Source organism: Rutidosis leptorrhynchoides, chromosome 1 (assembly GCF_046630445.1).
Source record: "Rutidosis leptorrhynchoides isolate AG116_Rl617_1_P2 chromosome 1, CSIRO_AGI_Rlap_v1, whole genome shotgun sequence".
NCBI lineage: Eukaryota > Viridiplantae > Streptophyta > Magnoliopsida > Asterales > Asteraceae > Rutidosis > Rutidosis leptorrhynchoides.
In genome coordinates this window covers 670,230,532-670,255,583 of record NC_092333.1, presented here as the reverse complement: position 1 = coordinate 670,255,583, position 25,052 = coordinate 670,230,532, and positions in this window count along the sequence as shown.

Sequence of the window (25,052 nt, the reverse complement as noted above, 5' to 3'; positions counted from 1 at the left end):
AAAGTTTATCATAGTTTTTAATTAACTAACCCAAAACAGCCCGCGGTGTTACTACGACGGCGTATGTCCGGTTTTACAGTGTTTTTCGTGTTTCCAGGTTTTAAATCATTAAGTTAGAATATCATATAGATATAGAACATGTGTTTAGTTGATTTTAAAAGTCAATTTAGAAGGATTAACTTTTGTTTGCGAACAAGTTTAGAATTAACTAAACTATGTTCTAGTGATTACAAGTTTAAACCTTCGAATAAGATAGCTTTGTATGTATGAATGGAATGATGTTATGAAAATCATTACTACCTCAAGTTTTCTGGATAAAGCTACTGGAAATGAGAAAAATGGATCTAGCTTCAAAGGATCCTTGGATGGCTTGAAAGTTCTTGAAGCAGAATCATGACACGAAAACAAGTTCAAGTAAGATTTCCACTCGAAATAAGATTGTTATAGTTATAGAAATTGAATCAAAGTTTGAATATGAGTATTACCTTGTATTAGAAAGATATCTTACTGTAAATAATAAAGATTTCTTGAGGTTGGATGATCACTCTACAAGATTGGAAGTAAGCTAGCAAACTTGGAAGTATTCTTGATTTTATGAAACTAGAACTTGTAGAATTTATGAAGAACACTTAGAACTTGAAGATAGAACTTGAGAGAGATCAATTAGATGAAGAAAATTGAAGAATGAAAGTGCTCGTAGGTGTTTTTGGTCATTGGTGTATGGATTAGATATAAAGGATATGTAATTTTCTTTTCATGTAAATAAGTCATGAATGATTACTCATATTTTTGTAATTTTATGAGATATTTCATGCTAGTTGCCAAATGATGGTTCTCACATGTGTTAGGTGACTCACATGGGCTACTAAGAGCTGATCATTGGAGTGTATATACCAATAGTGTAACATCCCGCGTTTTTCCGTTAAATTTATTTTAACGCCGTCTTTTTTTTTAAAATAATATCTTTCGTATTTAAATTCGTCGACTCCGTTGACGAACGTTCATAATATTCTTGTTATTTAATTATAACATCTCTCGTTAACTTGCGTTTTAAAAATATTCGATCGGTTAAATCCCGCACCCGCTTTGAAACTCGAGGGACCGGAGTTGCCAAATGGGCAAACTAGTTGACTAGGTCAACTAGTCAACCCATTTTTCATTCCATCATCTCCCTCACCTCTTTTCTCTCCATCTCAAGAACACACACACAAACCCATTCCATTCATTCATCATCTAAATTCAATCTTGGAAGCTCACAACAAATCCGACTACATATTCTTAATCCTCTCTTCATTCTCTACGATTTGATACTAACTTCATCGATTTTGGGTAACATTTCTAAAACTCTAAATTTCTCTAAATTCGTTTTATATACTTGAAATGGTGTTAGTTAGTGTCTATGGCTCGTGTCTAGCATGAATATATGATTTACTTGCTCGATTTGTTGTTTTGAGTAACTAGTTTGAGTTTTTGGAATGGGTTTGCTTAATCCTTGATTTTGGATGAGTTAATGTTGTAGATTGTTAAAGTTCATGTTTTAATTGTGTTACTAGTATCACTAGCTTCGTTTTGATGTGTAGGTTGATTAAGAAAACTTCAAAAACCCGATTAATGATTTTGTGATGTTTGACTAGGGTTTGATAGTTCTTGACATGAACTTTTGATGCTTGAATGCCATGAAATGTTAATTGTTAGTGTTTAGTTGTAATGTATGTTTCATTACCTTCAAAATGGCATATCGTATGTGTAAATTGGATTCCCGGATCATAAAATACGTTTTACGAACTTGAAACTTGAAAATAAACCTCTATTGATCACTTGACGGGATTTCGGTTATAGTATATGATGTTTTTGCTTGATGAAAAGTGCTTAGTTGCGTTCCTTGTCGAAAGAGCTTTCCGATGATATAAAATACATGTTCTAATTGTTTGCGGATCATAAAATGTGATTGTTTGTGTTTTGGTTCGTCCATTTGAGGAATACAGCAAACAGGGCCTGGGAAAAGATCAGGACGCCGTCCAGATACTTGGGACGCCGTCCCACCTTTTGAACTGGGACGCCGTCTAGCTTCTCGGGACGCCGTCCCACCTTTTGAACTGGGACGCCGTCTAGCTTCTCGGGACGCCGTCCCACCTTTTGAACTGGGACGCCGTCTAGCCATTTGGGACGCCGTCCCATTTGGCTAAAACTGGCTGTTTGCTTTGGTCATTTGACATGAAAATGTTTGCTATGCTACGGATCTCCGATTAACATGAAACTTGGCCAACATGCTCATATATGATTATATAACTTAGAAAAATTGTCGGATATCCAACCCGACCCCGTTGACTTTTCTGTTGACTTTGACCCGACCAAGTTGACTTTTAATCAAACTTAACCAAATAATTGTGCAATCGTTCTAACATGTTTTTATACTTGTACCTTGCATGAAACATGACAATTTGATTCACATGCTATTAGGATCGAGTCTTAACGAGCCATAGGACTAATTGAACATCTTTGACCTATCGTGTTTACCGTTATTGATACAACCTATTTGTTTAGGTCAAGACTAGCATTGTTCTTGCACACATTTACTTGTTGAAGTACTTTACTACTCGTGCATTCAAGGTGAGATCATAGTCCCACTTTTAATCACTTTTATTCTTTACATCGTGGGCTGAGAAACACATACATTTCATACCTATTTACTTTTCATGCTTTTACATTGTGAACAAATACGAATACAAAGATGCATACGAGTTTGAACAAAAGTCCTCAATCCAATTATCATTAGTTTCACTTGCAGGGTGTAAGTGTAAGCGTGTAATTATGTTGTGTGGCCATACGGGTTTAACAAACCCTCATTCAGACGGTTCGCTACCGTTAGTGAATGAAATATAATTTCAACAATGTATAGTGTAAGTTCTAACACTAAATTCAAAATTCAGAGGGAAGATTCGGTTAAGTCTTGATAATTGGGTGCTCGTGATACAAATACTATTTTGGAATGTGAACGATTCTGGTTGAGCAATTCTTAAAGAACCTTGTGGTTCAATACAATTTACTTACTAAACCTATGATTTCACCAACGTTTTCGTTGACAGATTCTTCTATGTTTTCTCAGGTTTTGAATGCTTAGTGATACATGCTTCCGCACTCTTTTGATACTTGCTTGGATGTCGAGTATACATGCATACATGGAGCGTCTTTTGGATACTTTTAAATTGTGTCGCATAAGTTTCATTTGTACTTAAAACTTGGTATCGTAACTTGTGGTGGAACTATTCTTGTAAAACTTGAACAACCTTTACATTTGAAATGAATGCGACATATCTTTTGGTCAAACGTTGTTTTAAAGACTTATGACCACGTAACGAGACCTAAGTAGACGGCGCCGTTAATGACGATTTGGTCGGGTCGCTACAGATGGTATCAGAGCCTTGGTTGTAGGGATTTAGAGTTCATTTGTGTCCACCCCGAGTCATAGGGTACATAGGTGAATCTAGACTACAACCGGCATATAGACTGCAGTAGGAATTACTTGACTATTTGTGCATTTATACTCGAACTCTTCTATCATATCTATCTCGTATTCGATCTTGATCTTATGTTGATAAATTTTGTTGACGCGCCACCTTGACTTTATGAAGTAATGTTAAATGCACATGAGAATCAGGGTAATATAATTTCCGGGATTATATTACGGTGATTCACATGGACGTTCCGACATTATGACATAAAGAATTTAGGGCGAGTCAAGGAAAATTTTCTCTCTATCCTTATTCCATACTCCGGTTAGTATTGTTGAAAATACTTGTAGTGACCCGAACTTTTCCATGTTTATATATATTAATTGAGATTGATGTTTACATGATTAAATGTTTCCAACATGTTAAGTAATCAAACTTGTTAAGACTTGATTAATTGAAATAGGTTTCATATAGACAATTGACCACCCAAGTTGACCGGTGATTCACGAACGTTAAAACTTGTAAAAAAACTATATGATGACATATATATGGTTATATATATAGTTAACATGATATTATGATAAGTAAACATATCATTAATTATATTAACAATGAACTACATATGTAAAAACAAGACTACTAACTTAATGATTTTGAAACGAGACATATATGTAACGTTTATCGTTGTAACGACATTTAATGTATATATATCATATTAAGAGATATTCGTACATCATAATATCATGATAATATAATAATTTAAAATCTCTTTTGATATTATAAACATTGGGTTAACAACATTTAACAAGATCGTTAACCTAAAGGTTTCAAAACAACACTTACATGTAACGACTAACGATGACTTAACGACTCAGTTAAAATGTATATACATGTAGTGTTTTAATATGTATTTATACACTTTTGAAAGACTTCAATACACTTATCAAAATACTTCTACTTAACAAAGATGCTTACAATTACATTCTCGTTCAGTTTCATCAACAATTCTACTCGTATGCACCCGTATTCGTACTCGTACAATACACAGCTTTTAGATGTATGTACTATTGGTATATACACTCCAATGATCAGCTCTTAGCAGCCCATGTGAGTCACCTAACACATGTGGGAACCATCATTTGGCAACTAGCATGAAATATCTCATAAGATTACAAAAATATGAGTAATCATTCATGACTTATTTACATGAAAACAAAATTACATATCCTTTATATCTAATCCATACACCAACGACCAAAAACACCTACAAACACTTTCATTCTTCAATTTTCTTCATCTAATTGAACTCTCTCAAGTTCTATCTTCAAGTTCTAAGTGTTCTTCATAAATTCCAAAAGTTCTAGTTTCATAAAATCAAGAATACTTTCAAGTTTGCTAGCTCACTTCCAATCTTGTAAGGTGATCATCCAACCTCAAGAAATCTTTGTTTCTTACAGTAGGTTATCATTCTAATACAAGGTAATAATCATATTCAAACTTTGGTTCAATTTCTATAACTATAACAATCTTATTTCAAGTGATGATCTTACTTGAACTTGTTTTCGTGTCATGATTTTGCTTCAAGAACTTTGAGCCATCCAAGGATCCATTGAAGCTAGATCCATTTTTCTCTTTTCCAGTAGGTTCATCCAAGGAACTTAAGGTAGTAATGATGTTCATAACATCATTCGATTCATACATATAAAGCTATCTTATTCGAAGGTTTAAACTTGTAATCACTAGAACATAGTTTAGTTAATTCTAAACTTGTTCGCAAACAAAAGTTAATCCTTCTAACTTGACTTTTAAAATCAACTAAACACATGTTCTATATCTATATGATATGCTAACTTAATGATTTAAAACCTGGAAACACGAAAAACACCGTAAAACCGGATTTACGCCGTCGTAGTAACACCGCGGGCTGTTTTGGGTTAGTTAATTAAAAACTATGATAAACTTTGATTTAAAAGTTGTTATTCTGAGAAAATGATTTTTATTATGAACATGAAACTATATCCAAAAATTATGGTTAAACTCAAAGTGGAAGTATGTTTTCTAAAATGGTCATCTAGACGCCGTTCTTTCGACTGAAATGACTACCTTTACAAAAACGACTTGTAACTTATTTTTCCGACTAGAAACCTATACTTTTTTTGTTTAGATTCATAAAATAGAGTTCAATATGAAACCATAGCAATTTGATTCACTCAAAACGGATTTAAAATGAAGAAGTTATGGGTAAAACAAGATTGGATAATTTTTCTCATTTTAGCTACGTGAAAATTGGTAACAAATCTATTCCAACCATAACTTAATCAACTTGTATTATATATTATGTAATCTTGAGATACCATAGACACGTATACAATGTTTCGACCTATCATGTCGACACATCTATATATATTTCGGAACAACCATAGACACTCTATATGTGAATGTTGGAGTTAGATATACAGGGTTGAGGTTGATTCCAAAATATATATAGTTTGAGTTGTGATCAATACTGAGATACGTATACACTGGGTCGTGGATTGATTCAAGATAATATTTATCGATTTATTTCTGTACATCTAACTGTGGACAACTAGTTGTAGGTTACTAACGAGGACAGCTGACTTAATAAACTTAAAACATCAAAATATATTAAAAGTGTTGTAAATATATTTTGAACATACTTTGATATATATGTATATATTGTTATAGGTTCGTGAATCAACCAGTGGCCAAGTCTTACTTCCCGACGAAGTAAAAATCTGTGAAAGTGAGTTATAGTCCCACTTTTAAAATCTAATATTTTTGGGATGAGAATACATGCAGGTTTTATAAATGATTTACAAAATAGACACAAGTACGTGAAACTACATTCTATGGTTGAATTATCGAAATCGAATATGCCCCTTTTTATTAAGTCTGGTAATCTAAGAATTAGGGAACAGACACCCTAATTGACGCGAATCCTAAAGATAGATCTATTGGGCCTAACAAACCCCATCCAAAGTACCGGATGCTTTAGTACTTCGAAATTTATATCATATCCGAAGGGTGTCCCGGAATGATGGGGATATTCTTATATATGCATCTTGTTATTGTCGGTTACCAGGTGTTCACCATATGAATGATTTTTATCTCTATGTATGGGATGTGTATTGAAATATGAAATCTTGTGGTCTATTGTTACGATTTGATATATATAGGTTAAACCTATAACTCACCAACATTTTTGTTGACGTTTAAAGCATGTTTATTCTCAGGTGAATATTAAGAGCTTCCGCTGTCGCATACTTAAATAAGGACAAGATTTGGAGTCCATGCTTGTATGATATTGTGTAAAAACTGCATTCAAGAAACTTATTTTGTTGTAACATATTTGTATTGTAAACCATTATGTAATGGTCGTGTGTAAACAGGATATTTTAGATTATCATTATTTGATAATCTACGTAAAGCTTTTTAAACCTTTATTGATGAAATAAAGGTTATGGTTTGTTTAAAAATGAATGCAGTCTTTAAAAAACGTCTCATATAGAGGTCAAAACCTCGCAACGAAATCAATTAATATGGAACGTTTTTAATCAATAAGAACGGGACATTTCAGTTGGTATCCGAGCGTTGGTCTTAGAGAACCAGAAAATTTGCATTAGTGTGTCTTATCGAGTTTGTTAGGATGCATTAGTGAGTCTGGACTTCGACCGTATTTTCTTTAAAAATGATTGCTTAACATTTTTGTTGGAAACTATATATTTTTAACATATGAATATTATGTGATATATTAATCTCTTAACGTGTTTGATATTATGTGATAGATGTCTACCTCTAGAACAAGTCCCATTGACTCACCTAATAATAATGAAGAGTCAAATGTAAATTGGAATGATTTGTGGACTGATTCACAAGTTCCCGAAGAGGAACCGGAAGAAGAGTCGGAACCGGAAGAAGAGTCGGAACCGGAAGAAGAATCGGAACCGGATGAAGAAATAGAACCGGTGGGGGAAATAATAAAACGGTTAAGTAAAAGAAAATCCTCAACCAACCGACCAAAGTTAATTATGGTCAATGGTGTTTCCGCCAAGGAAGCAAAATATTGGGAGGATTACCAATTCTCCGATGAATCGGATTCCGACGAGAATTCCGATGATGTTATAGAAATTACCCCAACTGAATTTAAAAAGGCAAAAGAAAATAATAAGGGAAAGGGCATAAAAATAGAGAAATCTAATTCCAACCCCGATGAACTTTATATGTATCGTCAACCCCCGAAGTCCTTAAGTTGTAACAATGACCCGGGAACCTCTAAACCACCAGGTTTTTCTAAACCAATGTGGACAACGACGGCTCGTATTAGGGGAACATCATATATCCCTAGAAACTTGGCAAAACGAACCAAAACCGAAGAAGAAGAAACGAGCGAGTCGGAATAAGATAGTTGTATTCGTGTGGTGTAATATATGTAATATAGTGTTCTTATGCTTTATGATATATGTAAAAATTGCTTGTATTAATAAGTATTTTTTTTATGAAACTAACTCTTGTCTATTTTACAGTTTAAAAAAAAACAAAATGGATAGACAACCCAATATTTTAAGAGACCTACCCGGAGACATGATTGATGAAATCTTGTCTAGAGTCGGCCAGAATTCTTCGGCACAACTATTTAAGGCGAGATCAGTTTGTAAGACATTCGAAGAACGTTCCAAGAATGTCTTGGTTTATAAGAGACTTTCGTTTGAAAGATGGGGGATATCACATTGGGAAACCCATAAGTTACGATGTGTTTACTTTGACGCATATATTGCGGGGAACCCAAATGCTATTTTACGCAACGGGTTAAGAAATTATTTTGACTCAATATATCCGAATATTGGACTTCGTGATTTAGAAAAAGCGGCTAACATGCAACATAAAGAAGCATGTTATGCTTACGGATTAGTAATGTTCGCTTCTCACCAAAGTGAGAACAAAAACATCGGGCTACAACTATTAAACAAAACGTTTCCACAAGTGACGGAGTCAGTAATTGGGGTAAGAAATGAGGTTTTTAGATTATTACGGGACTGTTGGACATTACGTAACCCTCGTCCCTTTGATGACGTTACAACACGCTGTCTTATCAACGGCCATAACGGTTATGTTGCACAAGACCAAGGATGGGAAGTAGTCCTAGTAAAACCAGAATGCATGACTTGTTTCTGGACGTATGAATTACGTGTCTTTATTGCCTTTGCTGAACGACTTGTGTACTAGCTAGAATTGTCTTCACAACTATCTTGTATCAAAGTTATTGTGTGCTATATTTCATGCTTTATGTAAAATAAGCGGTATTGTAAGTTTGTAAAATATTGTATAAAAGTTTGAACGCGAAATATTATTATAATCAGTTTTTCATATAGAATTGTAGTAGTTGAATTGTATATTAGCTACTAAGTATGAACTTAACGGGTTGGTACTACCCGAATTTAAACTTATAAAACGCTAATATGAAGAAAAAGCTTTTATAAATGAGTTCATATTATGCTACGAAATACTATTAACTACTCTTAATATTCTGTATGATTAACTTGTTCCATTTAACTATTTTGAAGGAAATGGCACCGACTACTCGACACACCGTGAATATGAATGAAGAGGAATTCCGTACTTTTCTAGCTTCAAACATAGCCGCAGTACAGGCTGCGCTACATACCAACAATAACCTTGGATCTAGCAGTACAGGAAATCATGTAGGATGCACCTACAAAGAATTCACTGCCTGCAAACCTTTGGAATTTGATGGAACCGAAGGACCGATCGGATTGAAACGGTGGACCGAGAAGGTTGAATCGGTGTTTGCCATAAGTAAGTGTACTGAAGAGGACAAAGTGAAGTACGCTACGCATACCTTCACAGGTTCTGCGTTAACATGGTGGAATACCTATCTAGAGCAAGTGGGACAAGATGATGCGTACGCACTACCGTGGTCAGCATTCAAGCACTTGATGAACGAGAAGTACCGTCCCAGAACCGAGGTCAATAAGCTCAAGACAGAACTTAGAGGGTTACGAACCCAAGGATTTGATATTACCACGTACGAAAGACGATTCACAGAATTGTGCCTATTGTGTCCGGGAGCATTCGAAGATGAGGAAGAGAAGATCGACGCGTTTGTGAAAGGATTACCGGAAAGAATCCAAGAAGATATAAGTTCACACGAGCCCGCCTCCATACAACAGGCATGTAGAATGGCTCACAAACTAGTGAACCAGATTGAAGAAAGAATTAAAGAACAGACTGCTGAAGAGGCCAATGTGAAGCAAGTCAAAAGAAAGTGGGAGGAAAACGGTGATAAGAATCACCAATACAACAACAACAGCAATTACAACAATAATCGCAACAATTATCCCAACAATCGCAACATCAATCGCAACTACAACAAACGGCCCAACAACAACAACAACAACAACAACAGCAACTACAACAATCATCCCAACAACAATAATAACCGCAACAACAACAACAATCAGAAGCAGCTATGCCAAAGGTGTGAAAAGAATCACTCGGGGTTCTGCACCAAATTTTGCAACAAGTGTAAAAGAAATGGTCATAGCGCGGCGAAGTGTGAGGTCTACGGACCAGGGGTTAATAGAACGAAAGGAACAAATGGTGTCGGAACGAGTAATGGCGGAGCAAGTAGTGTCGGAGCAAGTTACAATGTAGTTTGTTATAAATGTGGAAAACCAGGCCACATTATTAGAAATTGCCCGAACCAGGAAAACACGAATGGACAAGGCCGTGGAAGAGTTTTCAATATTAATGCGGTAGAGGCACAGGAAGACCCGGAGCTTGTTACGGGTACGTTTCTTATTGACAATAAATCTGCTTACGTTTTATTTGATTCGGGTGCGGATAGAAGCTATATGAGTAGAGATTTTTGTGCTAAATTAAGTTGTCCATTGACGCCTTTGGATAGTAAATTTTTACTCGAATTAGCAAATGGTAAATTAATTTCAGCAGATAATATATGTCGGAATCGAGAAATTAAACTGGTTAGCGAAACATTTAAGATTGATTTGATACCAGTAGAGTTAGGGATTTTTGATGTGATAATCGGTATGGACTGGTTGAAAGAAGTGAAAGCGGAGATCGTTTGTTACAAAAATGCAATTCGCATTATACGAGAAAAAGGAAAACCCTTAATGGTGTACGGAGAAAAGGGCAACACGAAGCTACATCTTATTAGTAATTTGAAGGCACAAAAACTAATAAGAAAAGGTTGCTATACTGTTCTAGCACACGTCGAGAAAGTACAAACTGAAGAAAAGAGCATCAATGATGTTCCCATTGCAAAAGAATTTCCCGATGTATTTCCGAAAGAATTACCGGGATTACCCCCACATCGATCCGTTGAATTTCAAATAGATCTTGTACCAGGAGCTGCACCAATAGCTCGTGCTCCTTACAGACTCGCACCCAGCGAGATGAAAGAACTGCAAAGCCAATTACAAGAACTTTTAGAGCGTGGTTTCATTCGACCAAGCACATCACCGTGGGGAGCTCCTGTTTTGTTTGTCAAGAAGAAAGATGGTACATTCAGGTTGTGTATCGACTACCGAGAGTTGAACAAACTCACCATCAAGAACCGCTACCCACTACCGAGAATCGACGACTTATTTGATCAACTACAAGGCTCGTCTGTTTATTCAAAGATTGACTTACGTTCCGGGTATCATCAAATGCGGGTGAAAGAAGATGATATTCCAAAGACTGCTTTCAGAACACGTTACGGTCATTACGAGTTTATGGTCATGCCGTTTGGTTTAACTAATGCACCAGCTGTGTTCATGGACCTTATGAACCGAGTGTGTGGACCATACCTTGACAAGTTTGTCATTGTTTTCATTGATGACATACTTATTTACTCAAAGAATGACCAAGAACACGGTGAACATTTGAGAAAGGTGTTAGAAGTATTGAGGAAGGAAGAATTGTACGCTAAGTTTTCAAAGTGTGCATTTTGGTTGGAAGAAGTTCAATTCCTCGGTCACATAGTGAATAAAGAAGGTATTAAGGTGGATCCGGCAAAGATAGAAACTGTTGAAAAGTGGGAAACCCCGAAAACTCCGAAACACATACGCCAGTTTTTAGGACTAGCTGGTTACTACAGAAGGTTCATCCAAGACTTTTCCAGAATATCAAATCCCTTGACTGCATTAACGCATAAAGGGAAGAAATTTGAATGGAATGATGAACAAGAGAAAGCGTTTCAGTTATTGAAGAAAAAGCTAACTACGGCACCTATATTGTCATTGCCTGAAGGGAATGATGATTTTGTGATTTATTGTGATGCATCAAAGCAAGGTCTCGGTTGTGTATTAATGCAACGAACGAAGGTGATTGCTTATGCGTCTAGACAATTGAAGATTCACGAACAAAATTATACGACGCATGATTTGGAATTAGGCGCGGTTGTTTTTGCATTAAAGACTTGGAGGCACTACTTATATGGGGTCAAAAGTATTATATATACCGACCACAAAAGTCTTCAACACATATTTAATCAGAAACAACTGAATATGAGGCAGCGTAGGTGGATTGAATTATTGAATGATTACGACTTTGAGATTCGTTACCACCCGGGGAAGGCAAATGTGGTAGCCGATGCCTTGAGCAGGAAGGACAGAGAACCCATTCGAGTAAAATCTATGAATATAATGATTCATAATAACATTACTACTCAAATAAAGGAGGCGCAACAAGGAGTTTTAAAAGAGGGAAATTTAAAGGATGAAATACCCAAAGGATCGGAGAAGCATCTTAATATTCGGGAAGACGGAACCCGGTATAGGGCTGAAAGGATTTGGGTACCAAAATTTGGAGATATGAGAGAAATGGTACTTAGAGAAGCTCATAAAACCAGATACTCAATACATCCTGGAACGGGGAAGATGTACAAGGATCTCAAGAAACATTTTTGGTGGCCGGGTATGAAAGCCGATGTTGCTAAATACGTAGGAGAATGTTTGACGTGTTCTAAGGTCAAAGCTGAGCATCAGAAACCATCAGGTCTACTTCAACAACCCGAAATTCCGGAATGGAAATGGGAAAACATTACCATGGATTTCATCACTAAATTGCCAAGGACTGCAAGTGGTTTTGATACTATTTGGGTAATAGTTGATCGTCTCACCAAATCAGCACACTTCCTACCAATAAGAGAAGATGACAAGATGGAGAAGTTAGCACGACTGTATTTGAAGGAAGTCGTCTCCAGACATGGAATACCAATCTCTATTATCTCTGATAGGGATGGCAGATTTATTTCAAGATTCTGGCAGACATTACAGCAAGCATTAGGAACTCGTCTAGACATGAGTACTGCCTATCATCCACAAACTGATGGGCAGAGCGAAAGGACGATACAAACGCTTGAAGACATGCTACGAGCATGTGTTATTGATTTCGGAAACAGTTGGGATCGACATCTACCGTTAGCAGAATTTTCCTACAAAAACAGCTACCATTCAAGCATTGAGATGGCGCCGTTTGAAGCACTTTATGGTAGAAAGTGCAGGTCTCCGATTTGTTGGAGTGAGGTGGGGGATAGACAGATTACGGGTCCGGAGATTATACAAGAAACTACCGAGAAGATCATCCAAATTCAACAACGGTTGAAAACCGCCCAAAGTCGACAAAAGAGCTACGCTGACATTAAAAGAAAAGATATAGAATTTGAAATTGGAGAGATGGTCATGCTTAAAGTTTCACCTTGGAAAGGCGTTGTTCGATTTGGTAAACGAGGGAAATTAAATCCAAGGTATATTGGACCATTCAAGATTATTGATCGTGTCGGACCAGTAGCTTACCGACTTGAGTTACCTCAACAACTCGCGGCTGTACATAACACTTTCCACGTCTCGAATTTGAAGAAATGTTTTGCTAAAGAAGATCTCACTATTCCGTTAGATGAAATCCAAATCAACGAAAAACTCCAATTCATCGAAGAACCCGTCGAAATAATGGATCGTGAGGTTAAAAGACTTAAGCAAAACAAGATACCAATTGTTAAGGTTCGATGGAATGCTCGTAGAGGACCCGAGTTCACCTGGGAGCGTGAAGATCAGATGAAGAAGAAATACCCGCATCTATTTCCAGAAGATTCGTCAACACCTTCAACAGCTTAAAATTTCGGGACGAAATTTATTTAACGGGTAGGTACTGTAGTGACCCGAACTTTTCCATGTTTATATATATTAATTGAGATTGATGTTTACATGATTAAATGTTTCCAACATGTTAAGCAATCAAACTTGTTAAGACTTGATTAATTGAAATAGGTTTCATATAGACAATTGACCACCCAAGTTGACCGGTGATTCACGAACGTTAAAACTTGTAAAAAAACTATATGATGACATATATATGGTTATATATATAGTTAACATGATATTATGATAAGTAAACATATCATTAATTATATTAACAATGAACTACATATGTAAAAACAAGACTACTAACTTAATGATTTTGAAACGAGACATATATGTAACGTTTATCGTTGTAACGACATTTAATGTATATATATCATATTAAGTGATATTCGTACATCATAATATCATGATAATATAATAATTTAAAATCTCTTTTGATATTATAAACATTGGGTTAACAACATTTAACAAGATCGTTAACCTAAAGGTTTCAAAACAACACTTACATGTAACGACTAACGATGACTTAACGACTCAGTTAAAATGTATATACATGTAGTGTTTTAATATGTATTTATACACTTTTGAAAGACTTCAATACACTTATCAAAATACTTCTACTTAACAAAGATGCTTACAATTACATTCTCGTTCAGTTTCATCAACAATTCTACTCGTATGCACCCGTATTCGTACTCGTACAATACACAGCTTTTAGATGTATGTACTATTGGTATATACACTCCAATGATCAGCTCTTAGCAGCCCATGTGAGTCACCTAACACATGTGGGAACCATCATTTGGCAACTAGCATGAAATATCTCATAAGATTACAAAAATATGAGTAATCATTCATGACTTATTTACATGAAAACAAAATTACATATCCTTTATATCTAATCCATACACCAACGACCAAAAACACCTACAAACACTTTCATTCTTCAATTTTCTTCATCTAATTGAACTCTCTCAAGTTCTATCTTCAAGTTCTAAGTGTTCTTCATAAATTCCAAAAGTTCTAGTTTCATAAAATCAAGAATACTTTCAAGTTTGCTAGCTCACTTCCAATCTTGTAAGGTGATCATCCAACCTCAAGAAATCTTTGTTTCTTACAGTAGGTTATCATTCTAATACAAGGTAATAATCATATTCAAACTTTGGTTCAATTTCTATAACTATAACAATCTTATTTCAAGTGATGATCTTACTTGAACTTGTTTTCGTGTCATGATTTTGCTTCAAGAACTTTGAGCCATCCAAGGATCCATTGAAGCTAGATCCATTTTTCTCTTTTCCAGTAGGTTCATCCAAGGAACTTAAGGTAGTAATGATGTTCATAACATCATTCGATTCATACATATAAAGCTATCTTATTCGAAGGTTTAAACTTGTAATCACTAGAACATAGTTTAGTTAATTCTAAACTTGTTCGCAAACAAAAGTTAATCCTTCTAACTTGACTTTTAAAATCAACTAAACACATGTTCTATATCTATATGATATGCTAACTTAATGATTTAAAACCTGGAAACACGAAAAACACCGTAAAACCGGATTTACGCCGTCGTAGTAACACCGCGGGCTGTTTTGGGTTAGTTAATTAAAAACTATGATAAACTTTGATTTAAAAGTTGTTATTCTGAGAAAATGATTTTTATTATGAACATGAAACTATATCCAAAAATTATGGTTAAACTCAAAGTGGAAGTATGTTTTCTAAAATGGTCATCTAGACGCCGTTCTTTCGACTGAAATGACTACCTTTACAAAAACGACTTGTAACTTATTTTTCCGACTAGAAACCTATACTTTTTTTGTTTAGATTCATAAAATAGAGTTCAATATGAAACCATAGCAATTTGATTCACTCAAAACGGATTTAAAATGAAGAAGTTATGGGTAAAACAAGATTGGATAATTTTTCTCATTTTAGCTACGTGAAAATTGGTAACAAATCTATTCCAACCATAACTTAATCAACTTGTATTATATATTATGTAATCTTGAGATACCATAGACACGTATACAATGTTTCGACCTATCATGTCGACACATCTATATATATTTCGGAACAACCATAGACACTCTATATGTGAATGTTGGAGTTAGCTATACAGGGTTGAGGTTGATTCCAAAATATATATAGTTTGAGTTGTGATCAATACTGAGATACGTATACACTGGGTCGTGGATTGATTCAAGATAATATTTATCGATTTATTTCTGTACATCTAACTGTGGACAACTAGTTGTAGGTTACTAACGAGGACAGCTGACTTAATAAACTTAAAACATCAAAATATATTAAAAGTGTTGTAAATATATTTTGAACATACTTTGATATATATGTATATATTGTTATAGGTTCGTGAATCAACCAGTGGCCAAGTCTTACTTCCCGACGAAGTAAAAATCTGTGAAAGTGAGTTATAGTCCCACTTTTAAAATCTAATATTTTTGGGATGAGAATACATGCAGGTTTTATAAATGATTTACAAAATAGACACAAGTACGTGAAACTACATTCTATGGTTGAATTATCGAAATCGAATATGCCCCTTTTTATTAAGTCTGGTAATCTAAGAATTAGGGAACAGACACCCTAATTGACGCGAATCCTAAAGATAGATCTATTGGGCCTAACAAACCTCATCCAAAGTACCGGATGCTTTAGTACTTCGAAATTTATATCATATCCGAAGGGTGTCCCGGAATGATGGGGATATTCTTATATATGCATCTTGTTATTGTCGGTTACCAGGTGTTCACCATATGAATGATTTTTATCTCTATGTATGGGATGTGTATTGAAATATGAAATCTTGTGGTCTATTGTTACGATTTGATATATATAGGTTAAACCTATAACTCACCAACATTTTTGTTGACGTTTAAAGCATGTTTATTCTCAGGTGAATATTAAGAGCTTCCGCTGTCGCATACTTAAATAAGGACAAGATTTGGAGTCCATGCTTGTATGATATTGTGTAAAAACTGCATTCAAGAAACTTATTTTGTTGTAACATATTTGTATTGTAAACCATTATGTAATGGTCGTGTGTAAACAGGATATTTTAGATTATCATTATTTGATAATCTACGTAAAGCTTTTTAAACCTTTATTGATGAAATAAAGGTTATGGTTTGTTTAAAAATGAATGCAGTCTTTAAAAAACGTCTCATATAGAGGTCAAAACCTCGCAACGAAATCAATTAATATGGAACGTTTTTAATCAATAAGAACGGGACATTTCAATACTAACCAACGATATTCTTGTGTCTTGAAGGAACAATGGCTCCTCGTCGTGTACGCCGCAATGAAACTCCCGAACAAGCTCTCGAACGGATGATAGCTACCGCCGTAGATGCGGCCATGGCCGGTCACTCATCCAACAACAATAATAATAACAACCACAACAACAACAACAACAACAACAACAACAACAATGGAGCCGGAAACTCAAACGAGGGATGCTCCTATAAAGCTTTAATGGGGTGCAAACCTCACACTTTTGATGGAACCGGGGGACCGGTCGTGCTCACCCGATGGTTTGAGCAAACGGAAGCCGTCTTTAGCATAAGCGGTTGTCGGGACCAAGACAAGGTCAAATACTCCACTCACACTTTCTCCGGAATTGCTGTAACATGGTGGAACACCTATGTTCAATCGGTGGGTACCGATGAAGCTCATGCCCTCTCTTGGGCCGATCTAAAGGAAAAGATGATTGTTGAATATTTTCCGCGCGAAGAAACCCGAAAGCTTGAGGAAGAACTAAGAGCTTTGAAAGCGGTCGGAAACGATCTTAAAGCTTATAATCAACGCTTCGCCGAACTATCCTTGATGTGTCCTAATCTTGTTAACCCCGAATCTCAAAGGATTGAGCTCTACATGCTCGGTCTTCCAAAAAGCATCAAACAAGGGGTGATGTCATCCAAACCCACTACTCATCAAGCCGCTATGAACATGGCTCGCCAACTAATTGAAACGGTTGACGAAATCGTAGTTCCGGCACCTAAGGCCGAGGATAAATCGGGCGGCAACAAAAGAAAGTGGGAACCCTCCCAATCAAGCAACAACAACTTTACTAAGAAGCTTTACACCTCCGATGGCAAGAGGGGTTATACCGGACACCTACCGTATTGTAACGAGTGCTACAAACATCATTTAGGCGAATGTGGCAAACCATTTTGCTTGAAGTGTCAAAGAAGTGGCCATGTAGCCCACGAGTGTAGGAATACCGCTCCCGTCGCTCAAAAGGAGCACAATGCACCCAAGACGGGTGTTTGTTTTGAATGTGGCCAACCGGGTCATTTTAGGAGTGCGTGCCCAAATAAGAAAATCAACCCCAACGCACGCCGTTAAACTTTCAACATCAACGCCTAGGATGCCCGAGACGATGATGGACTAGTCACGGGTATGTTTCTTCTCGAAATTCTCACGTTTCATGTTTATTCGATTCGGTTACCGTTAGACGTTTTATAAACAAGTCTTTGACTCGTGCTTTTTACATTCCACTTTTTCCCCTAGATACTACTTAGACGATTTAAGTGACCAACGGAAAAATATTGTGTGCCTATAAATTTTATTGGAGGATATACATTAAGACTTTTGACTTGACACCTATAGAACTAGGGAGCTCGGAACTTATTCGTTAAAAAAAAAAAAAAAAAAAAAAAAAAAAAAAATGTTTCCCCATCGTCTTGTATAGATTATTGTGAACTGAGTAATTTTCGGTTGGAAACCGATACCCTCTCCCTCGCATCCATGACCTCATGATTTCTTGCATGAATCCCGTGTGTATTCCAAAACGACCTCCGTTCCGGTTATCATCAATTGGGGGTTAAGGGAGACAATGTCTCCTGAGTCTTTTCCGAACTCGCAACGTTAGTTGTAAATCTCTCTTAGTACCATTCGATTTATCCAAGGCTCGTCCGTATCCATAAACCTCTTGAACCGCGTATGCAAATTCATATAGACTAATCTGTTATCGTATTTATAGATGACATCTTAACTTATTTAAGTAAAGAAGGAAAACGAACAACATCACCATCTTACGCTCGAACTTTTGAGAAAAGAGCAACTTTATACCAAATTCTCCGAGTGAGAATTTCTGTTGAACGAAGTCCAATTTTCTAGACCATAATGTTAATGATCAAGGCATTTCAATCAATCTCAAAATCAAGCCACATGTAATCAGGAAACTCTCCCCACTCAGACTTGTATTCGTAAAATCTTAGACCTCGTCTGTTATTACCGAAAATTCATTTCTGACTTTTCTCGTGTTACACGACTTTAATCTCTCCGCGATCGAACCTTGAGCGTGATTCTTCACACCAACATTTCTAGTTAAATTCGTTATCTTGCACGGAGAAGTCAAATACTAAATTGTGGATCCGATCAATTTTCTCGTCATCACGTACCACACTACACACCCCTGATATTTCACCATTACCGTCTGATATTACTGGAATTTAAGATAACACGCAATCCAACGATACTTCACTCTTCTTTGACTTAACGCCCTTGTGTTTCTGATAATCGGCCAACTATTATGCAACCCCGAACCATACAACTACGTGTACTATCTCGTTTCTCTTTCAGACTTCAACTTTTGACAACTAGAGGCACGTTATGGCAACCTCGAGATGTAAGCTCATCCTATTCAAAGTCCTCATTTCACTCCTATCCTCATCGCTCGCATTTCCGTTTAAGGAAACTCCTTGTAACATTTCTCCATGGACAGATAAACTCCTCATATTACATTAGTATTCGCCACGAGGGTGAATAGTCCTAACGAACGTTTTTCGAACCCTAACTGACTTGTTCAAACATATCTTAAGAGATTCTATTCCAACACGGTGTATCTTCGTCATTCATCCTGTATCGAAATACTCGTTTCACTTCTAGTTTTACAAGGAACCTTGGGAACCCGCTTAGACATGAGTACCGCGTACCACCCACAAACTGACGAACCGAGCAAACGAACGATTTACGTCTTGGAAAGACATGTCACAAACTCGTATTGTCACCTTTAGTAGATCACTCTTACAACAGTAGTTACCACTCGTGTGTTCACGCGCACTTTCCGAAACCCTATATGACCGCTAATGTCATACCCCTGTTCATTTAACCAAAGCATCAACCACCGAAATCTGAACTCCATCAAGAAACAACAATTGAAATCATTCAAATCCGAGGAGGGCTCGAGACGATCCGTAGTCGCCAGAAGAGTTATACCAAACTTAGATGAAAACCTCACAAATCCCAGTGTGTAACCGCGTAATATTGAGAAACCGCACCTTGGAAAGGTGTAATCCGTTTCGGGAAATCGAGGAAATTTATATCCGCAATATTGATCCTTTTGAAATCTTGGGGCGTATTGGAACCGCTTCCTACCGTTTAGAACCTCCGACTCAATTAAGTTTCCGTTTACCCTACTTTCCATGTAACAAACTTAGATACGTGTCCTGCGGAACAGGAACGTGCTATCCTTCTAGATAAACTTACTATCGATAACAACTCCTCTTCGTAGAAAGACCGGTTGAAACTGTGGATCGTAAAACCAAACCTTAATACAACGTAAAACCCCGACTGTCCAAATTCGTGGGAATGCCCAAGGACGTATTTTCGCTTATTCATAGCATTGACAATGCAAGGTCTCAAGGAAGAGACATCGACTACTACTTCCAACTAAATTTCGGGACGAAATTTCTTTTGAGGTGTGGATAATGTAACATCCCGCGTTTTTCCGTTAAATTTATTTTAACGCCGTCTTTTTTTTTAAAATAATATCTTTCGTATTTAAATTCGTCGACTCCGTTGACGAACGTTCATAATATTCTTGTTATTTAATTATAACATCTCTCGTTAACTTGCGTTTTAAAAATATTCGATCGGTTAAATCCCGCACCCGCTTTGAAACTCGAGGGACCGGAGTTGCCAAATGGGCAAACTAGTTGACTAGGTCAACTAGTCAACCCATTTTTCATTCCATCATCTCCCTCACCTCTTTTCTCTCCATCTCAAGAACACACACACAAACCCATTCCATTCATTCATCATCTAAATTCAATCTTGGAAGCTCACAACAAATCCGACTACATATTCTTAATCCTCTCTTCATTCTCTACGATTTGATACTAACTTCATCGATTTTGGGTAACATTTCTAAAACTCTAAATTTCTCTAAATTCGTTTTATATACTTGAAATGGTGTTAGTTAGTGTCTATGGCTCGTGTCTAGCATGAATATATGATTTACTTGCTCGATTTGTTGTTTTGAGTAACTAGTTTGAGTTTTTGGAATGGGTTTGCTTAATCCTTGATTTTGGATGAGTTAATGTTGTAGATTGTTAAAGTTCATGTTTTAATTGTGTTACTAGTATCACTAGCTTCGTTTTGATGTGTAGGTTGATTAAGAAAACTTCAAAAACCCGATTAATGATTTTGTGATGTTTGACTAGGGTTTGATAGTTCTTGACATGAACTTTTGATGCTTGAATGCCATGAAATGTTAATTGTTAGTGTTTAGTTGTAATGTATGTTTCATTACCTTCAAAACGGCATATCGTATGTGTAAATTGGATTCCCGGATCATAAAATACGTTTTACGAACTTGAAACTTGAAAATAAACCTCTATTGATCACTTGACGGGATTTCGGTTATAGTATATGATGTTTTTGCTTGATGAAAAGTGCTTAGTTGCGTTCCTTGTCGAAAGAGCTTTCTGATGATATAAAATACATGTTCTAATTGTTTGCGGATCATAAAATGTGATTGTTTGTGTTTTGGTTCGTCCATTTGAGGAATACAGCAAACAGGGCCTGGGAAAAGATCAGGACGCCGTCCAGATACTTGGGACGCCGTCCCACCTTTTGAACTGGGACGCCGTCTAGCTTCTCGGGACGCCGTCCCACCTTTTGAACTGGGACGCCGTCTAGCTTCTCGGGACGCCGTCCCACCTTTTGAACTGGGACGCCGTCTAGCCATTTGGGACGCCGTCCCATTTGGCTAAAACTGGCTGTTTGCTTTGGTCATTTGACATGAAAATGTTTGCTATGCTACGGATCTCCGATTAACATGAAACTTGGCCAACATGCTCATATATGATTATATAACTTAGAAAAATTGTCGGATATCCAACCCGACCCCGTTGACTTTTCTGTTGACTTTGACCCGACCAAGTTGACTTTTAATCAAACTTAACCAAATAATTGTGCAATCGTTCTAACATGTTTTTATACTTGTACCTTGCATGAAACATGACAATTTGATTCACATGCTATTAGGATCGAGTCTTAACGAGCCATAGGACTAATTGAACATCTTTGACCTATCGTGTTTACCGTTATTGATACAACCTATTTGTTTAGGTCAAGACTAGCATTGTTCTTGCACACATTTACTTGTTGAAGTACTTTACTACTCGTGCATTCAAGGTGAGATCATAGTCCCACTTTTAATCACTTTTATTCTTTACATCGTGGGCTGAGAAACACATACATTTCATACCTATTTACTTTTCATGCTTTTACATTGTGAACAAATACGAATACAAAGATGCATACGAGTTTGAACAAAAGTCCTCAATCCAATTATCATTAGTTTCACTTGCAGGGTGTAAGTGTAAGCGTGTAATTATGTTGTGTGGCCATACGGGTTTAACAAACCCTCATTCAGACGGTTCGCTACCGTTAGTGAATGAAATATAATTTCAACAATGTATAGTGTAAGTTCTAACACTAAATTCAAAATTCAGAGGGAAGATTCGGTTAAGTCTTGATAATTGGGTGCTCGTGATACAAATACTATTTTGGAATGTGAACGATTCTGGTTGAGCAATTCTTAAAGAACCTTGTGGTTCAATACAATTTACTTACTAAACCTATGATTTCACCAACGTTTTCGTTGACAGATTCTTCTATGTTTTCTCAGGTTTTGAATGCTTAGTGATACATGCTTCCGCACTCTTTTGATACTTGCTTGGATGTCGAGTATACATGCATACATGGAGCGTCTTTTGGATACTTTTAAATTGTGTCGCATAAGTTTCATTTGTACTTAAAACTTGGTATCGTAACTTGTGGTGGAACTATTCTTGTAAAACTTGAACAACCTTTACATTTGAAATGAATGCGACATATCTTTTGGTCAAACGTTGTTTTAAAGACTTATGACCACGTAACGGGACCTAAGTAGACGGCGCCGTCAATGACGATTTGGTCGGGTCGCTACAAATAGTACATACATTTAAAAGCTGTGTATTGTACGAGTACGAATACAGGTGCATACGAGTGGAATTGTTGATGAAACTGAACGAGGATGTAATTGTAAGCATTTTTGTTAAGTAGAAGTATTTTGATAAGTGTCTTGAATTCTTTCAAAAGTGTATGAATACATATTAAAACACTACATGTATATACATTTTAACTGAGTCATTAAGTCATCGTTAGTCGTTACATGTAAGTGTTGTTTTGAAACCTTTAGGTTAACGATCTTGTTAAATGCTGTTAACCCAATATTTATAATATCAAATAAGATTTTAAATTATTATATTATCATGATATTATGATGTACGAATATCTCTTAATATGATATATATATACATTAAATGTCGTTACAACGATAATCGTTACATATATGTCTCGTTTCAAAATCATTAAGTTAGTAGTCTTGTTTTTACAAATGAAGTTCATTGTTAATATACTTAATGATATGTTTACTTATCATAATATAATGTTAACTATATATATAACCATATATATGTCATCATATAGTTTTTACAAGTTTTAACGTTCGTGAATCACCGGTCAACTTGGGTGGTCAATTGTCTATATGAAACCTATTTCAATTAATCAAGTCTTAACAAGTTTAATTGCTTAACATGTTGGAAACACTTAATCATGTAAATAACAATTTCATTTAATATATATATATAAACATGGAAAAGTTCGGGTCACTACAGTACCTACCCGTTAAATAAATTTCGTCCCGAAATTTTAAGCAGTTGGAGGTGTTGACGTATCTTCTGGAAATAAATGCGGGTATTTCTTCTTCATCTGATCTTCTTGTTCCCAGGTGAACTCGGGTCCTCTACGAGCATTCCATCGAACCTTAACAATTGGTATCTTGTTTTGCTTAAGTCTTTTAACCTCACGATCCATTATTTCGACGGGTTCTTCGATGAATTGAATTTTTTCGTTGATTTGGATTTCATCTAACGGAAAAGTGAGATCTTCTTTAGCAAAACATTTCTTCAAATTCAAGACGTGGAAAGTGTTATGTACAGCCGCGAGTTGTTGAGGTAACTCAAGTCGGTAAGCTACTGGTCCGACATGATCAATAATCTTGAATGGTCCAATATACCTTGGATTTAATTTCCCTCGTTTACCAAATCGAACAACGCCTTTCCAAGGTGCAACTTTAACCATGACCATCTCTCCAATTTCAAATTCTATATCTTTTCTTTTAATGTCAGCGTAGCTCTTTTGTCGACTTTGGGCAGTTTTCAACCGTTGTTGGATTTGGATGATCTTCTCAGTAGTTTCTTGTATTATCTCCGGACCCGTAATCTGTCTATCCCCCACTTCACTCCAACAAATCGGAGACCTACACTTTCTACCATAAAGTGCTTCAAACGGCGCCATCTCAATGCTTGAATGGTAGCTGTTGTTGTAGGAAAATTCTGCTAACGGTAGATGTCGATCCCAATTGTTTCCGAAATCAATAACACATGCTCGTAGCATGTCTTCAAGCATTTATATCAGCCTTTCACTCTGCCCATCAGTTTGTGGATGATAGGCAGTACTCATGTCTAGACGAGTTCCTAATACTTGCTGTAATGTCTGCCAGAATCTTGAAATAAATCTGCAATCCCTATCAGAGATAATAGAGGTTGGTATTCCATGTCTGGAGACGACTTCCTTCAAATACAGTCGTTCTAACTTCTCCATCTTGTCATCTTCTCTTATTGGCAGGAAGTGTGCTGATTTGGTGAGACGATCAACTGTTACCCAAATAGTATCAAAACCACTTGCAGTCCTTGGCAATTTAGTAATGAAATCCATGGTAATGTTTTGCCATTTCCATTCCGGGATTTCGGGTTGTTGAAGTAGACCTGATGGTTTCTGATGCTTAGCTTTGACCTTAGAACACATCAAACATTCACCTACGTATTTAGCAACATCGGCTTTCATACCCGGCCACCAAAAATGTTTCTTGAGATCCTTGCACATCTTCCCCGTTCCAGGATGTATTGAGTATCTGGTTTTATGAGCTTCTCTAAGTACCATTTCTCTCATATCTCCAAATTTTGGTGCCCAAATCCTTTCAGCCCTATACCGGGTTCCGTCTTCCCAAATATTAAGATGCTTCTCCGATCCTTTGGGTATTTCATCCTTTAAATTTCCC